This window comes from Nomascus leucogenys, chromosome 10, assembly GCF_006542625.1.
Source record: "Nomascus leucogenys isolate Asia chromosome 10, Asia_NLE_v1, whole genome shotgun sequence".
In the NCBI taxonomy this organism is placed as follows: domain Eukaryota; kingdom Metazoa; phylum Chordata; class Mammalia; order Primates; family Hylobatidae; genus Nomascus; species Nomascus leucogenys.
Window position 1 is genome coordinate 77,470,135 of NC_044390.1, and position 14,670 is coordinate 77,484,804.

Consider the following 14,670-nt stretch of genomic DNA (forward strand, 5'->3'; position numbering starts at 1 on the left):
GATCTCTTGAGTCTGGGAGGCGGAGGTTGCAGTGAGCTGAGACTGCACCACTGCATTTCCAGCCTGAGTGACAGAGCCAGATCCTATCTCAAAAAAAAAAAAAGAGAGAGAGAGGGAGAGAAGTCAATTATTCCAGCCCTAGTAATAAACTGCAGAAAACCAAAGAAAATCTTAAGAGCAGTGGGGGACAGGGCAAGGGTAAATATCATCTTCAAAGGAGACTGACGTTACAACAGTAACAATGAAAGCCAGAAACCAATGGGATGGCAGCTTCATGTGCTGAAGGCAATTAATGGCAACCTGGAGAGAGTATGTAGTATTTAAGCATATAGTATTCAGGGTGAAATAAAGATATTTTTAGGCAAAAACAGAGTTCTTCAGGCCAGGCGCAGTGGCTCATGCCTGTAATCCCAGCACTTTCGGAGGCCAAGGTGGGAGGACCATTTGAGGTCAAGAGTTTGAGAACAGCCTGGCCCAACATGGTGAAACCCCATCTCTACTAAAAATACAAAAACTAGCTGGGCGGTAGTGGCGCAGATCTGTAATCCCAGCTACTCAGGAGTCTGAGGCAGGAGAATTACTTGAGCCTGGAAGATGGAGGTTGTGGTGAGCCGAGATCACACCACTCCAGCCTGAGCAACACAGTGAGACCCTGTCTCAAAAAAAAAAAAAAAAAAAAGAAAGAGAAAAGAAAGAAACAGTTCTTCATCAGCAGACCCATACTAAGGGAAATTCCAGATGGGGATGGGGGTAAAGAGAGTTTAAATGATCTGAGAGCTTTTGTCATCCAAGAGGACAGACAGTAAAGACATCAGTTAACTTTAGGTGTGGATATGTTAAATAAGTACATTGCAATTCCTAGAATAACCACTAAAGGAACAGAAACACAGGCAAGACTAGCAAGCTGGCTGAAGGAAAAAAGGAACCTAAAATTACAGAATAGAAAGGATGATAGATTCCAACCCCAAATATAATCAATAACATTTTAAGAATATACTAAATATGTTATTCCTGTTCCTCTATTACAAGAGAATGATTTTAGCATGCCTGAGATGTTCCTATTTTGGAAAGCAATCTATACTTTTTTTTTTTTTTTTTTTTGAGACAGAGTCTTGCACTATTGCCCAGGATGGAGTGCGGTGGCGTGATCTCGGCTCACTGCAAGCTCTGCCTCCCAGGTTCACGCTATTCTCCTGCCTCAGCCTCCCAAGTAGTTGGGACTACAGGCACCCACCACCACGCCCAGCTAATTTTTTTTGTATTTTTAGTAGAGACGGGTTTCACTGTGTTAGCCAGGATGGTCTCGATCTCCTGACCTCGTGATCCATCCACCTCGGCCTCCCAAAGTGCTGGGATTACAGGCATGAGCCACCATGCCCAGGCTAGCAATCTGTACTTCTAACAGGACTCCCTGCAGGGGGAGGAGAGAAAAACATGTCCAGTAGTCAGCCAGTGAGTGTTGGTAAAGTTTAAATTGGATGTTTTTCCATCAAACTAAGTAGAGGCTAGGTGCAGTAGCTCACACCTGTAATTCCAGTAATTTGGGAGGCCGAGGCAGGAGGATCACTTGAGCCCAGGAGTTCGAGACCAGCCAGAGTAACATAGTGAGAACCTTGTTGCTACAAAAAATTAGCCAAGGCCGGATGCAGTAGCTCATGCCTATAATCCCAACACTTTGGGAGGCTGAGGTGGGCAGATCACGAGGTCAGGAGTTCGAGACAAGCCTGATCAACATGGTGAAACCCCCTCTCTACTAAAAATACAAAAATTAGCCAGGTGTGGTGGCACACAAGTAGAAATCATAAAAATGTATTTTGTAAGTTTGGAAATTACTGGGCGACAAAGTGAGACTCTGTCTAAAAAAAAATAATTAGCCGAGTAAGCCGAGTGTGGTGGCATGTGCCTGTAGTCCCAGCTACTAGGGAGGCTGAGGCAGGAGGATCACTTGAGCCTGGGAGGTTGATTGCTGAAGTGAGCCACAATCACGCCACTGCACTCCAGCTTGCACAAGAGTGAGACCCTGTCTCAAGAAAATAAATAAGTAGAAATCATAAAAATGTGCTTTTAAAGTTTGGAAATTACTCAAAATGCCTTGATTTGTGACTAAGAATGTACAAACTTTAACATTTATATTTTTTGATATTTATCAATCATAACCTGTTTAAGAAACAGATTCTACTGAAAACTGAGACTTAACCAGGCACAGTGTCTCATGGCGCAATCTCGGCTCACTGCAAACTCCATCTCCCAGGTTCATGCGATTCTCCTGCTTCAGCCTCCGGAGTAGCTGGGATTACATGTTCACATCACCATGCCCAGCTAATTTTTTATATTTTCAGTAGAGACAGGGCTTCACTATGTTGGCCAGGCTAGTATTAAACTCCTGACCTCAGGTGAGCCACCCGCCTCAGCCTTACTTTTGTTTTTTTTGAGACAGAGTCTTGCACTGTCACCCAGGCTGGAGTGCAGTGGCGCAATCTCAGCTCACTGCAACCTCCACCTTCGGGGTTCAAGCAATTCTCCTGCCTCAGCCTCCTGAGTAGCTGGGATTACAGGTGTGTGCCACCACGCCCAGCTAATTTTTGTACTTTTAGTAGAGACGGGGTTTCACCATGTTGATGAGGCTGGTTTTGAACTCCTGACCTCGTGATCTGCCCACCTCAGCCTCCCAAAGTGCTGGGATTACAGGCGTAAGCCACCATGCCTGGCTACAATTTTTTTTTTTAATTACAGGGTCTCACTATGTTGCCCAGGCTGTAGTGCAGTGGCTATTCACAGGCATGATCCCACCACTGATCAGCACAGGAGTTCTGACCTGCTCCGTTTCTGACCTGGGCCAGTTCACCCCTCCATAGGCAACCTGATGGCACCCCCCTCCCGGGAGGTCACCATCTCGATGCCGAACTTAGCACGAACACCCGATTGGCATAGCGCACTGCAGCCCAGAACTCTGGGGCTCAAGCAATCCTCGCACCTCAGCCTCCCGAGTAGCTGGGACTACAGGCACATGCCACTGTGCCTGGCAAAAAAAAATTTTTTTTTATTAGCCAGATGTGCAGGCATGTGCCTGTGGTCCCAGCTAAGTGGGAGGCTGAGGTGGGAGGATGGCTTGAGCCCAGGAGGTTGAGGCTGCAGTGAGCTGTGATTATGCCACTGTACTCCAACCTGGGTGACAGAGTAAGACACTGTCTCAAAAACAAAAAAAGAAAAAAAAATGGGAGTTTTGGCTGGGTGCGGTGGCTCAAGTCTGTAATCGCAGCACTTTGGGAGGCCAAGGCAGATTATCTGAGGTCAGGAATTCAAGACCAGCATGGCTAGCATGGTGAAACCCCATCTCTGCTAAAACTACAAAAATTAGTCTGGCATGGTGGCAGGCGCCTGTAATCTCAGCTACTTGGGAGGCTGAGGCAGGAGAATCGCTTGAACCCAGGAGGCAGAGGTTTCAGTGAGCCGAGAGTGCACCACTGCATTCCAGCCTGGGCAACAGAGCGAGACTCCGTCTCAAAAAAAAAAAAAGAGAGAGAGAGAGAGACTTTACTTTTTATGAACTCTGCTGATGAACTGTGCAAATACAAAAGGCGGGTGGCATATGCATATCCACTTATGTGATTTAAAATTATTTCTGGAAAAATACATGAGAAACTAGTAACTATGGTTGCTTCTAGACAGGCAACTAGAAAGCAGGCAGGGTGGAGAAATTTCATAATTTCCCTTTTTGAAAATTGCTGTCTAGTCTATTTAGAAAGAAAAAAAGAAAACTGCTCTGACTTATTATGTGCGAATCTTAAAAAGATATATATATATAGGCCAGGGTTAATGGCTCATGCCTATAATCCCAGCACTTTGGGAGGCTGAGGTGGACAGATCACTTGAAGGCAAGAGATTGCGACCAGCCTGGCCAACATAGCGAAATCCCATCACTGTTAAAAATACAAAAAAAATTAGCTGGGTGTGGTGGAGCATGCCTGTAATCCCAGCTACTCGGGAGGCTGAGACAGGAGAAACATTTGAACCTGAGAGGAGATTGCAGTGAGCTGAGATCACACCATTGTACTCCAGCCTGAGCAACACAGCAAGACTCTGTCTCAAAAAATAATAATAAAAACCAATAAAATTGGATCCCTACATCACACCACAGAGAGTACATTTTGACCTTGAGTAAGGAAGGATTTCTTAAGAATTGTAAAACACGGGCTGGGCATGGTGGCTCACGCTTGTAACCCCAGCACTTTGGGAGGCCGAGGTGGGCATATCACAAGATCAGGAGATCAAGACCATCCTGGCTAACACTGTGAAACTGTCTCTAATAAAAAAAAAAAAAAAAAAAAAAATTAGCCAGTCATGGTGGCACACGCCTGTAGTCCCAGCTACTCGGGAGGCTGAGGTTGCAGTGGGCAGAGATTGCGCCACTGCACTCCAGCCTGGGGGACAGAGTGAGACTCCATCTCAAAAAGAAAAAGAATTGTAAAGCACAACCATAAAGAAAAAGAGTCAACTATATTAAAATTAAGACCCTCTGTTAACCAAAAGATACTACAAAGAGAATGACAAGTCATAAACTGGAAGAAGATATTGCCAACTCATGTTCTAAATTGTATCTAGAATATACAAAGAATGACTATGAATTAATGAGAACAAGATAATCCAATAGAAAAGTAGGCAAAACAACAGGAATTTCAGAGAAGAAGAAATCATTCCTCTGCAAAATCATTCCTAAATATATAAAATATTGTTCAATATCATTACAAAACAGGAAAATCTAAATTACAGTAACTATGTCATCTCACACACAATATGTTGGAGAAAATTAAAGATTGATAATACCCAAAGCTAGTGAGGAAATGGAACAAAGTGCTGCAGGTGAGCATGTTGATTTGTATATTATATATTTCTGTAAAAATAAAATACATAGCAGAAGCTGTTTGAAACAAAAAGTTAGAAAAAAAAAGTCCATCAACAGAATAAAATGGATACCTTATATCCACGCAGATTCTTATATCGCAATGAAAACTGAATAAGGCACCCTACAAAGCCCTTGACCAGTACTCCTCAAAACTGACAAAGTTAGTAAAAACAAGTGTGAGAAACTGACAGCCACGAGGAGCCTAAGGAGACATGATGACTAAATGTAATGTGGAATCTTAGATGAGATTCTGAAACAGAAAAAGGACATTAGGAAAAAAACTGAGTAAATCTGGGCCAGGTGTGGTGGCTCATGCCTGTAATCCCAACACTTTGGGAGGCCAAGACAGGTGGATCACCTGAGGTCAAGAGTTCGAGATTAGCCTGGCCAACATGACGAAACTCTGACTCTACTATAAACACAAAACATTAACTGGGCATGGTGGCGGGAGGCTGAGGCAGGAGAATGGTGTGAACACGGGAGGCGGAGCTTGCAGTGGGCCGAGATCACACCACTGCACTCCAGCCTGAGTGACAGGGCGAGACTCCATCTCAAAAAAAAAAAAAAAAAAGACGGAGTCTCGCTCTGTCGCCCAGGCTGGAGTGCAGCGGCATGATCTCGGCTCACTGCAAGCTCCGCCTCCCGTGTTCACACCATTCTCCTGCCTCAGCCTCCCAAGTAGCTGGGACTACAGGTGCCCACTACCACGCCCGGCTAATTTTTTTGTATTTTTAGTAGAGACGGGGTTTTACCATGTTAGCCAGGATGGTCTCGATCTCCTGACCTCGTGATCCGCCCACCTCGGCCTCCCAAAGTGCTGGGATTACAGGCGTGAGCCACCGCGCCCGGACTAGATTTTTTTTAATAAAAAGAAAAAAAAATTAGGGGCCGGAGCGGTGGCTCACACCTGTAATCCCAGCACTTTGGGAGGTTGAGGTGGACAGATCACTTAAGGCCAGGAATTTGAGACCAGCCTGGCCAGCGTGGTGAAACCCCATCTCTACTAACAATACAAAAATTAGACTGGTGTGGTGGCATATGCCTGTAATCCCAGCTACTTGTGAGGTTGAGGCAGAAGAATCACTTGAACCCAGGAGGTGGCGTTTGCAGTGAGCCGAGATTGTCCTACTGTACTCCAGCTTGGGTGACAAAGCTAGACTCCATATCATAAATAAATAAATAAATAAATAATATCATGGAACAACATACAATATTCAAAGTTCAAAAGAAGCAAATAAATAAATAATTGCCGGGCATGGTGGCTCATGCCTGTAATCCCAGCACTTCGGGAAGCCAAGGTGGGCGGATCATGAGGTCAGGAGTTTGAGACCAGCCCTGCCAACATTGTAGAACCCTGTCTCTACTAAAAATACAAAAAAAAAAAAAAATATATTAGCCGGGCATGGTGGTGCACACCTGTGATCCCAGCTACTTGGGAGGCTGAGGTGGGAGGATTGCTTGAACCCAGGAGGCAGAGGTTGCAGTGAGCCAAAATCGTGCCACTGCACACTCCAACCTGGGCGGGAGACTGAGACTCTGGCTCAAAAAAAAAAAAAAAGGCCGGGCACAGTGGCTCACGCCTGTAATCCCAGCACTTTGGGAGGCCGAGGCGGGCGGATCACGAGGTCAGGAGATCGAGACCATCCTGGCTAACACGGTGAAACCCCATCTCTATGAAAAATACAAAAAATTAGATGGGCATGGTGGCGGGCGCTTGTAGTCCCAGCTACTCGGGAGGCTGAGGCAGGAGAATGGCATGAACCCGGGAGGCAGAGCTTGCAGTGAGCCGAGGTTGCACCACTGCACTCCAGCCTGGGTGACAGAGCAAGACTCCATCTCAAAAAAAAAAAAAAAAATTATCTGGGCATGGTGGGGTGGGCACCTGTAATCCCAGCTACTTGGGAGGCTGAGGCAGGAGAATTGCTTGAATCTGGGAGGCAGAGGTTGCAGTGAGCCAAGATCACACCACCGTACTCCAGCCTGGGTGACAGAGCAAGATTCTGCCACAAAAGAAAAAAAAAGTGTTGTTTAGGATAAAAATGTGGTAAAAATAAAAATGAAACAAGGGAATAATGGTATTATTTTACAGATAAGAAAAATGAGGTTGCTATTTACCCAAGCTTCAAAAGACTTTCAGGGTCACAAAATAAAGGAAATAATAAAACAAAATTCACTCATGGGTACTTCTGGCAGGAGTGGGGCTAGAGGAGGGAGTAGGGCCAGCTGGGATCAGCCTGGTGTACAGGCATCCTGGAAATGTTCTATTTTGTGAACGGGGTGGTGGTGTACACATTTTTCCTGTGGTTTTGTAAACACTTCTACTATGCTTTCACATGCTTCTGTATGTATGCTGTATTTCACCAATGTCCCATTTTTATTAAAATAATCAAGAAATCCCTGCCAGGCCCCAGGCAGGCTCTTGGTCTGGGCTCACTGGAGGTTCATTATGCACAGGGACCACTCTCCCAGATCTGCTCAGGGGTCTCCACACAGCCTTGACTCAGAGAGGGCCCCTCCCTGGCCTCCCCTGGGAGGACAGAAGCTGCCCCCAGGTCACTGCGTGGCTTGTGTATCTGCCCAGCATTCTGGAACAAGCTCCAGTAGGGGGATGTACACAGGGTCACCTCTGTCCCTTCCTGTCACACTAGTAGGCTTCACCAAACAGCAGCAGCACAGATGTGGGGAGTGGCCTGGGCCTGCAGGGGTCGTGGGGTCAGCTCGTTTGGGCCCCTCAAGGCTGGGGCTTCAGTCTGGGAGCCACCTTGTCTGAAGGACAGACCCCTGCTGGCTGTGGTTCCTACTCAATTCCTAGACCAAACCTCTGTTGCCCCATGGAGACTGATAGGGAAGACGGGCCCAGGGGCCGAGGGGCCAGCTGACTAGGTTATGGGTAGAGGATGACCCAAACATGAAAAAAATAACTTCCCTGGGCCTCTTGCTTACGCAAGACCAGGCCCAGCACTTAGGGGTTCAGGTCAAATCCACTGATCTAGTGCCAAAGGGGTCCTAGCCCACGGGGCAGAAGGCAAGGTTACCATCCTCAGGGACGCTGGCCTGACAAGGACCAAGGTTTAGCCCTCAGAGGCTGCTCCCCACCCATACACCCCTCCGAGGGCTCCAAGTGCTGCCATCCCTGCTACAAGGCCCCTTTCATGTTATGCCCCCACCTGACAACAGAGTGGGAGACCCAAATCTCTGAGTCCTATACCAAAGGAACACGGAGGCACAGAGAACCCAAGGGAGCTGCCCACAGCCACACAGCCAGTGACAGGCCATGAGGCAGAGGCTTTCCGAGGGTGGAAAGAGGCCCTCCCCGAGGCCTCAGCCCTCCTAGTGGGGAGAGTGGGTACCTCTGAGGCAGCACTGAAGGAGGGGGACTCAGGGATGATACAAGCAGCCAGCACCCCCACCCCGACACACACAAAACCCCATCAAGCACAGTCTCCCTCAGCCCTCAACAGGGGAGGAACTGACCTCAGTCCAGGAAACACCCCAACTGCAGAGCCAGGCAAGCGGCAGGGACCCCAAATCCCACAGCCCGGAGAAAGCTAAGGGGGAGGCCTGAGAGGACCGCAGAGAGCACAAGCTCCTAGCTCCAGCAAGAGGAAGCGGGGTAGACGCTCAGAGACTGCAGAGCTCCTGGTTTGCCCCTAACCTGAAGCCCACGGAGGGGCTCCCTGGGTAGACAGGGAGGCTGCCAGGCCAACCTGGGCATATATGTTTGCCACGCAGAGAGGACAAGCCAGCCAGGCCCCTTGAAAGTTCCAAAAAAGATTATACTCACTCCAAAATCCCCCTGCTGAGAATTTACCCAAAGAAGGAAAAAAAATAGCACAAAGGAGGTCACCAGAGGGTTGTTTATAAAGAGAGTGACACTGGAAGATTTAAGTGGCCAGCGAGAGCTGTGTCGTGACGTGCTGTCCTTGCCAGACTGTCTGCAGCCTTTAGACACAGCAAGGCTGAGGCCTGCAGCAACAGACGGTGAGGCGGGCTTAGTGCGGCTGTTTTCTCTGGAACAGAATATATGATACAATTGCGGAGAGATCCGTTAAGACCATACTGAAGCTCCAGGGCAGGAGGCTCTGAACAGACGAAAAGAGCTAATGTGTCCATCTGAGACTCAGTGCACTCATCTGTGAAAGCGGCCAATTCTACCTCTCCAACTTCAGGGGGTGTGAGGCTGAGATGTGGTAATGTAGGTAAAGGCCGTGCCTCGTGGGCTGTCTCAGAGGAGCACTCACAAAACAGCAGCTGGGGCCGGGTACCATGGCTCACACCTGTAATCCTAGCACTTTGGGAGGCCAAGGCAGCCAGATCATGAGGTCAGGAGTTCGAGACCACTCTGACCAATATGGTGAAACCCTGTCTCTACTAAAAATATAAAAATTAGGCAGGTGTGGTGGCCCATGCCTGTAATCCCAGCTACTCGGGAGGCTGAGGCAGGAGAATTGCTTGAACCCGGCAGGTGGAGGTTGCAGTGAGCCGAGATAGCGCCACTGCACTCCAGCCTGGGCAACAGAGCGAGACTCCGACTCAAAAAAAAAAAAAAAAAAAGAAAAAAAAGAAAAAAGAAATAGCAGCTAGGGGCCAGGTGCGGCGGCTCACACCTGTAATCCCAGTGCTTTGGGAGGCCCAAGGCAGGTGGATCACCTGAGGCCAGGAGTTTGAAACCAGCCCGGCCAACATGGTGAAACCCTGTCTCTAGTAAAAATACAAAAATTAGCCAGGCGCGGTGGCACATGCCTGTAATCCCAGCTATTCAGGAGGCTGAGGCAGGAAAATCACTTGAACCCAGGAGGCGGAGGTTGCAGTGAGCCAAGATTGTGCCACTGTACTCCAGCCAGGGCGACAGAGCAAGACTGTCTTAAGAAAAAAAAAAAAAAAAAGCCAGGTGCAGTGGTTCACGCCTATAATCCCAGCACTTTGGGAGGCCAAGGCAGGCGGATCACCTGAGGTCAGGAGTTCGAGACCAGCCTGACCAACATGGAGAAACCCTGTCTCTACTAAAAATACAAAATCAGCCGGGCATGGTGGCACATGCCTGTAATCATGTGCCAGATGGAGAGTGAAACTCGGTCTCAAAAAAAAAAAAAAAAAAAAGGGAAGAAAGAAAAAAGAATAACAGCTAAGGCAAATAAAAGCAAGGGAGTACTGATCAAATCTGAGGTTGGTAAAAACAATAAAAACCAAACGAAAGCACTTAATGATAGTGGTGCTGATGAGGGGCAGGCAAACAGGCACTCGAACCTGTTATTGTTGGAGGGTAATCGGGCAGCACCCATGAGACATGTCAATGCACACAATCTGAGACCCAGGAATTTCACTGCAAGGAGCTTGACTTCTGCATATCCTTGGAATATTATGGCAAAATATGTTCATGACAGCACAGACTGAAATAATTATGTTCAAGACTGGAAAACAAGTGTCCACCAGTAGCAGAAGGGTTGCGGAAATTGCTCCTTCTGCAGAATGGATTCTGCAGTACTGATGATTAAGGGGTGCACTGACGCTGCACGGAATGTCTCTATGCACAGCACAGCCTTGTATTTTTTTTTTTCATACGGGGTCTCTGTCGCCCCAGCTGAAGTGAAGTGGCATGATCTCGGTTCACTGCAACCTCCACCTCCTAGGTTCAAACGATTCTCCTGCCCCACCCTCCCAAGTAGCTGAAACTACAGGCACCCACCACCCACGCCTGGCTAATTTTTGTATTTTTAGTAGAGACGGGGTTTCACCGTGTTAGCCAGGATGGTCTTGATCTCCTGACCTCAGGTGACCCACCTGCCTTGGCCTCCCAAAGTGCTGGGATTACAGGCATGAGCCACCATGCCTGGCAGAATATTTTTATAATATATATAGTTAAGGAAAAGCACAAAACTATTTTTACAAAAGTAGAACCAGAAACTTATTTTGGGGAGAGACAATAAATTCATTGGATTGGGAAGTGGATGTATTTCTAATTTTATGCCTTTCATGGTTTAAATTTTTTTTTTTTTTGGAGAGGGTGTCACTGTGTTACCCAGGCTGGAGTACAGTGATGCAACCACAGCTCATTGCAACCTCCACCTTCTGGGCTCAAGCGATCCTCCCACCTCAGCCTCCTGAGTAGCTCCCATGTGCATTGAAGGTGGGGCCATAGGGACACACCACCATGCCCAGCTAATTAAAAAAATTTTTTTGTAGACATGGGGTCTGTGTTGCCCAGGGTGGCCTTGAACTCCTGAGCACAAATGATCTGCCCACCTCGGCCTCCCAAAGTGCTGGGATTACAGATGTGAGCCACTGCACCTGGCCTGAATTTTTTAAACCATGTGTAATTTTATGTAACACATATATATTACAAATACACACCATATTTCACATAAATTAAGATGTGTTCACTGGGGTTATCCAGATGGCAGGCTTACAGGTCATTTCTTTTTTAATTGTCATAAAACATATATAACATAAAATGTGCAACCATCCGCACCATATCCAGAACTTGTTAAACATTCTAAGCAGAAACTCTGTCCCTATTAGAAACTAAGTCATTCCTAGCCGGGCGCGGTGGCCCACGTCTGTAATCCCAGCACTTTGGGAGGCCGAGGGGGGCGGATCACGAGGTCAGGAGATCTAGACGATCCTGGCTAAAACGGTGAAACCCCGTCTCTACTAAAAATACAAAAAATTAGCCGGGCATAGTGGCGGGCGCCTGTAGACCCAGCTACTCGGGAGGCTGAGGCAGGAGAATGGCGTGAACCTGGGAGGCGGAGCTTGCAGTGAGCCGAGATCGTGCCACTGCACTCCAGCCTGGGCGACAGAGCGAGACTCTGTCTCAAAAAAAAAAAGAAAAGAAAAAAGAAAAAAAAAAGAAACTAAGTCATTGCTTCTCCCCAGCTCCTGGCAGCCTCTAATCTACCTTCTGTCTTTATGAATCTGACTGTGCCAGGCACACCTCAGATTCATGGAGTCATACAGCATTTGTCCTTTTGTAATTGACTTCTACCACTTAGAATAACGTCCTCAAATTTCCTCCATGTTGTAGCATGTGTCACTTGCCTTTACGAGGCTGAGTAATATTCCATTGTACCAAAAGAAGCACCTTGGTTTATTTATCTACTCATCTAAGGACACGTGGGTTGTTTCCACCTTCTGCTACTGTGGACGGTGCTGCGTGGACATGGACGTGCAATCTTTTGGCATTCCGGCTTTCACTTCTTCAGGTGTACACCCGGAGGTGGAACACTGGATCCTAGAGTAGTACTGTTTGAATTTCTGAATCGCCGGACTGTTCTCCACAGTGGCTGCGCCACCTTACATTCCCAACAGCAGTGCACAGTGGCACTGTTACTTTAAAATTCATGTTTTCTTTTCATGGCTGCTGTGGAGGCTGCACTGTGGGCTTCTTGGTTTGTTCCTGACCTTGCTGGTGCTGTGTGCTGTGCTGCCAACGACCTTCCACAGCAATCTGGGAAAACCCCACACCCTGGACCAGGCTGGTGGTGGCCCAGGTGCGGCAGGGGCAGCGGTGCTGAGTTTGCCCAGGCCTGGAGGCGTCTAGACGGCAGACCTGCACTGCACCCCAAGAGGGGAGGTGGCAAGTGAGGCCCCTCCTGCTGCCCTGGGGCAGGGAGGCTCCTGCAGAAAGTGGAAAACCTTAGTAAGGCACTTACCTCAACGGCCCCTCCCAGCGCAGGGCTTCCCGGTGACCTGGCCACAGCCGTGCCTGGGGGACGAGGTGAGGTGCATGTGGAGTCTGGACTCACTGCCTGTCGTCAGCAGGGAACACAGGCCTGAGCACAACCCCAGAGAGCTGCTCACGGGAACAGCTCACCTGAGCTCTGGGAAGCAGCTCCACGCAGGCCCTGGCTTGCCACAGGTAAGCCAGTGTAGGGCTGGGAACGCAGGAAGCCACAGGTGAGGCCTTTGGAGGCCGGTTCCTCCCACCCACGGGCAGCTGCAGAGTTAACTCCCAAGGGCCCTCTGGGGTCAGGCCTGCAGCTGTTGGGAACTTTGAGCTCCCCTCTTGCAGGTTTCTCAATACTTTTCCAGGGAACACCTGCATAGAATAGGAAGTCAGAGTGGGGAGTGAAAGCTGCAGACCACTGGGTCTGGGCCAGGCCTCTGGATTCCAATAAAAGTTTGGTGCTGGGCTTGGGAACCTGCATCGCTGAGATGCATGCTCTAGTTTGGGGATTGCAGATTTGGGCAAAAGACAGCCTCATTTTTTGGAATTCAGAGGCAGGAGTGTGGCCCCCAAGCTGTGGCTGCAGGGAGCGCTCCTGCCATCAGCCATGACTAGGGTACATACCTACCAGGTCCCTGGAGCCCAGCAGGGGCTGAAAAGTGAAAAATGGGAGGTCCCGCTGAAGGGCAAGGCTCACCCCGACTCCAGAGCCTGCCTCCCTGCTTGGCTGAGGGCCCTTCAGAGACGAGAGGGCCCCAAAAGGACAGAACCACCCCCAGCTCCCCAGGGAGGCCTGGCCAGCTGGCATTCCCCGTGAGGATGTCGCAAAGGGTGACGCGCTGAAATGCCGCACGGACTTATTTAGTCCTCACCCCGGGAGGCAGCAGGGGCTGCATAGCTAACTGCCCCAGCAGCCCATGGGTTCCGAGCAGGAGGGGGATCTTTTTAGACCCAGGTGGTCTCTGAACAATCTGGAAGGTGGAGAAATGACTCAGTTTAAAACACCCCCATACTGGCTGTGTGGGACTCCAGAACCCAAAAAGAACTCGTAGTGACTGGGCATTTGGGGGCTGTCCTTAGTTAGGTGCCTCGTCTCCTGGCAGGTGGCTCGGCAGGAGAGCCACAGGGCTGAGCAACCTGGTTCTGTCCCTGCCTCCTGGAGCTCCCTGCCCTTGAGGTTTTGGGTTTGTGAAAGTGACGGTGGCAGTGCCAAGCGACAGCTTCAGCACCGTCTGAGCACCACTCTTTGATGTCGACCGAGTGTTTTCTCAATCTCGTGTGAGGTGGTTTCACAGCTTCTGCCGCCTCTTCCAACCTGGCTGTCACCCTGGGGCTGGAGATGCAGGGAATGAGGATCCGTCCTGGGAAATGCTGGGCTGGAGGAGCCTGGAGAACACAGGGGCTCTCAGCAGGGCTGAGGGGCATGCCAAGGAAGCTGACAGTGGGAGGGTGACAGCTGAGGGCAATGCATGGGGCCTGGGCTCTGGGACCCTGATCCAGTGGATGTGAGTGCGGTGGTGAGATTGCGCGGTGGGGCTGGGCTTCCTCCTGGAGTCAGGGGAAAGGTAAAGAGGCATCGCCTCTCCTCTCTCATCACAGTAATAACAGGTCATGGAGCTGAGGAAGCCCATGAAGTGAGGCTGCATCCGGGAGAGCATGCTTAGGCCAAGGGGCAAGCAGCTTCTTCTACTGGCCGCACACTCACCTGGTGTGACCCCAACTATCTGTGGGGCTTTATTTTTTTTAAACACTGTCTCTGTCGCCCAGGCTGGAGTGCAGTGCAGATCCTGGCTCACTGCAACCTCCACCTCCTGGGTTCAAGCGATTCTCCTGCCTCAGCCTCCCGAGTATTGAGTAACTGGGATTATAGGTGTGTACCACCATGCCCGGCTAATTTTTATATTTTTAACAAAGCAGGGGTTTCGTCATGTTGGCCAGGCTGGTCTCAAATTCCTGGCCTCAAGTGATCCACCCACCTCGGCCTCCCAAACTGCTGGGATTACAGGTGTGAGCATGCCCAGCCTTTTATGTCTCTTTAGAAGTGGCTCAGATCAAGTGATGTTGTGCAGGCTTTGGGTCTTAGACTGAAAGACTCATAGAA

General features: G+C 49.2%; 1 pseudogene; it reads right to left on the reverse strand.

Annotated features, from left to right (window-relative positions):
- Window positions 1-7,909: 7,909 nt before the first annotated feature.
- LOC101178310 lies at window positions 7,910-14,279 on the reverse strand (annotated as a pseudogene).
- Window positions 14,280-14,670: the final 391 nt, after the last annotated feature.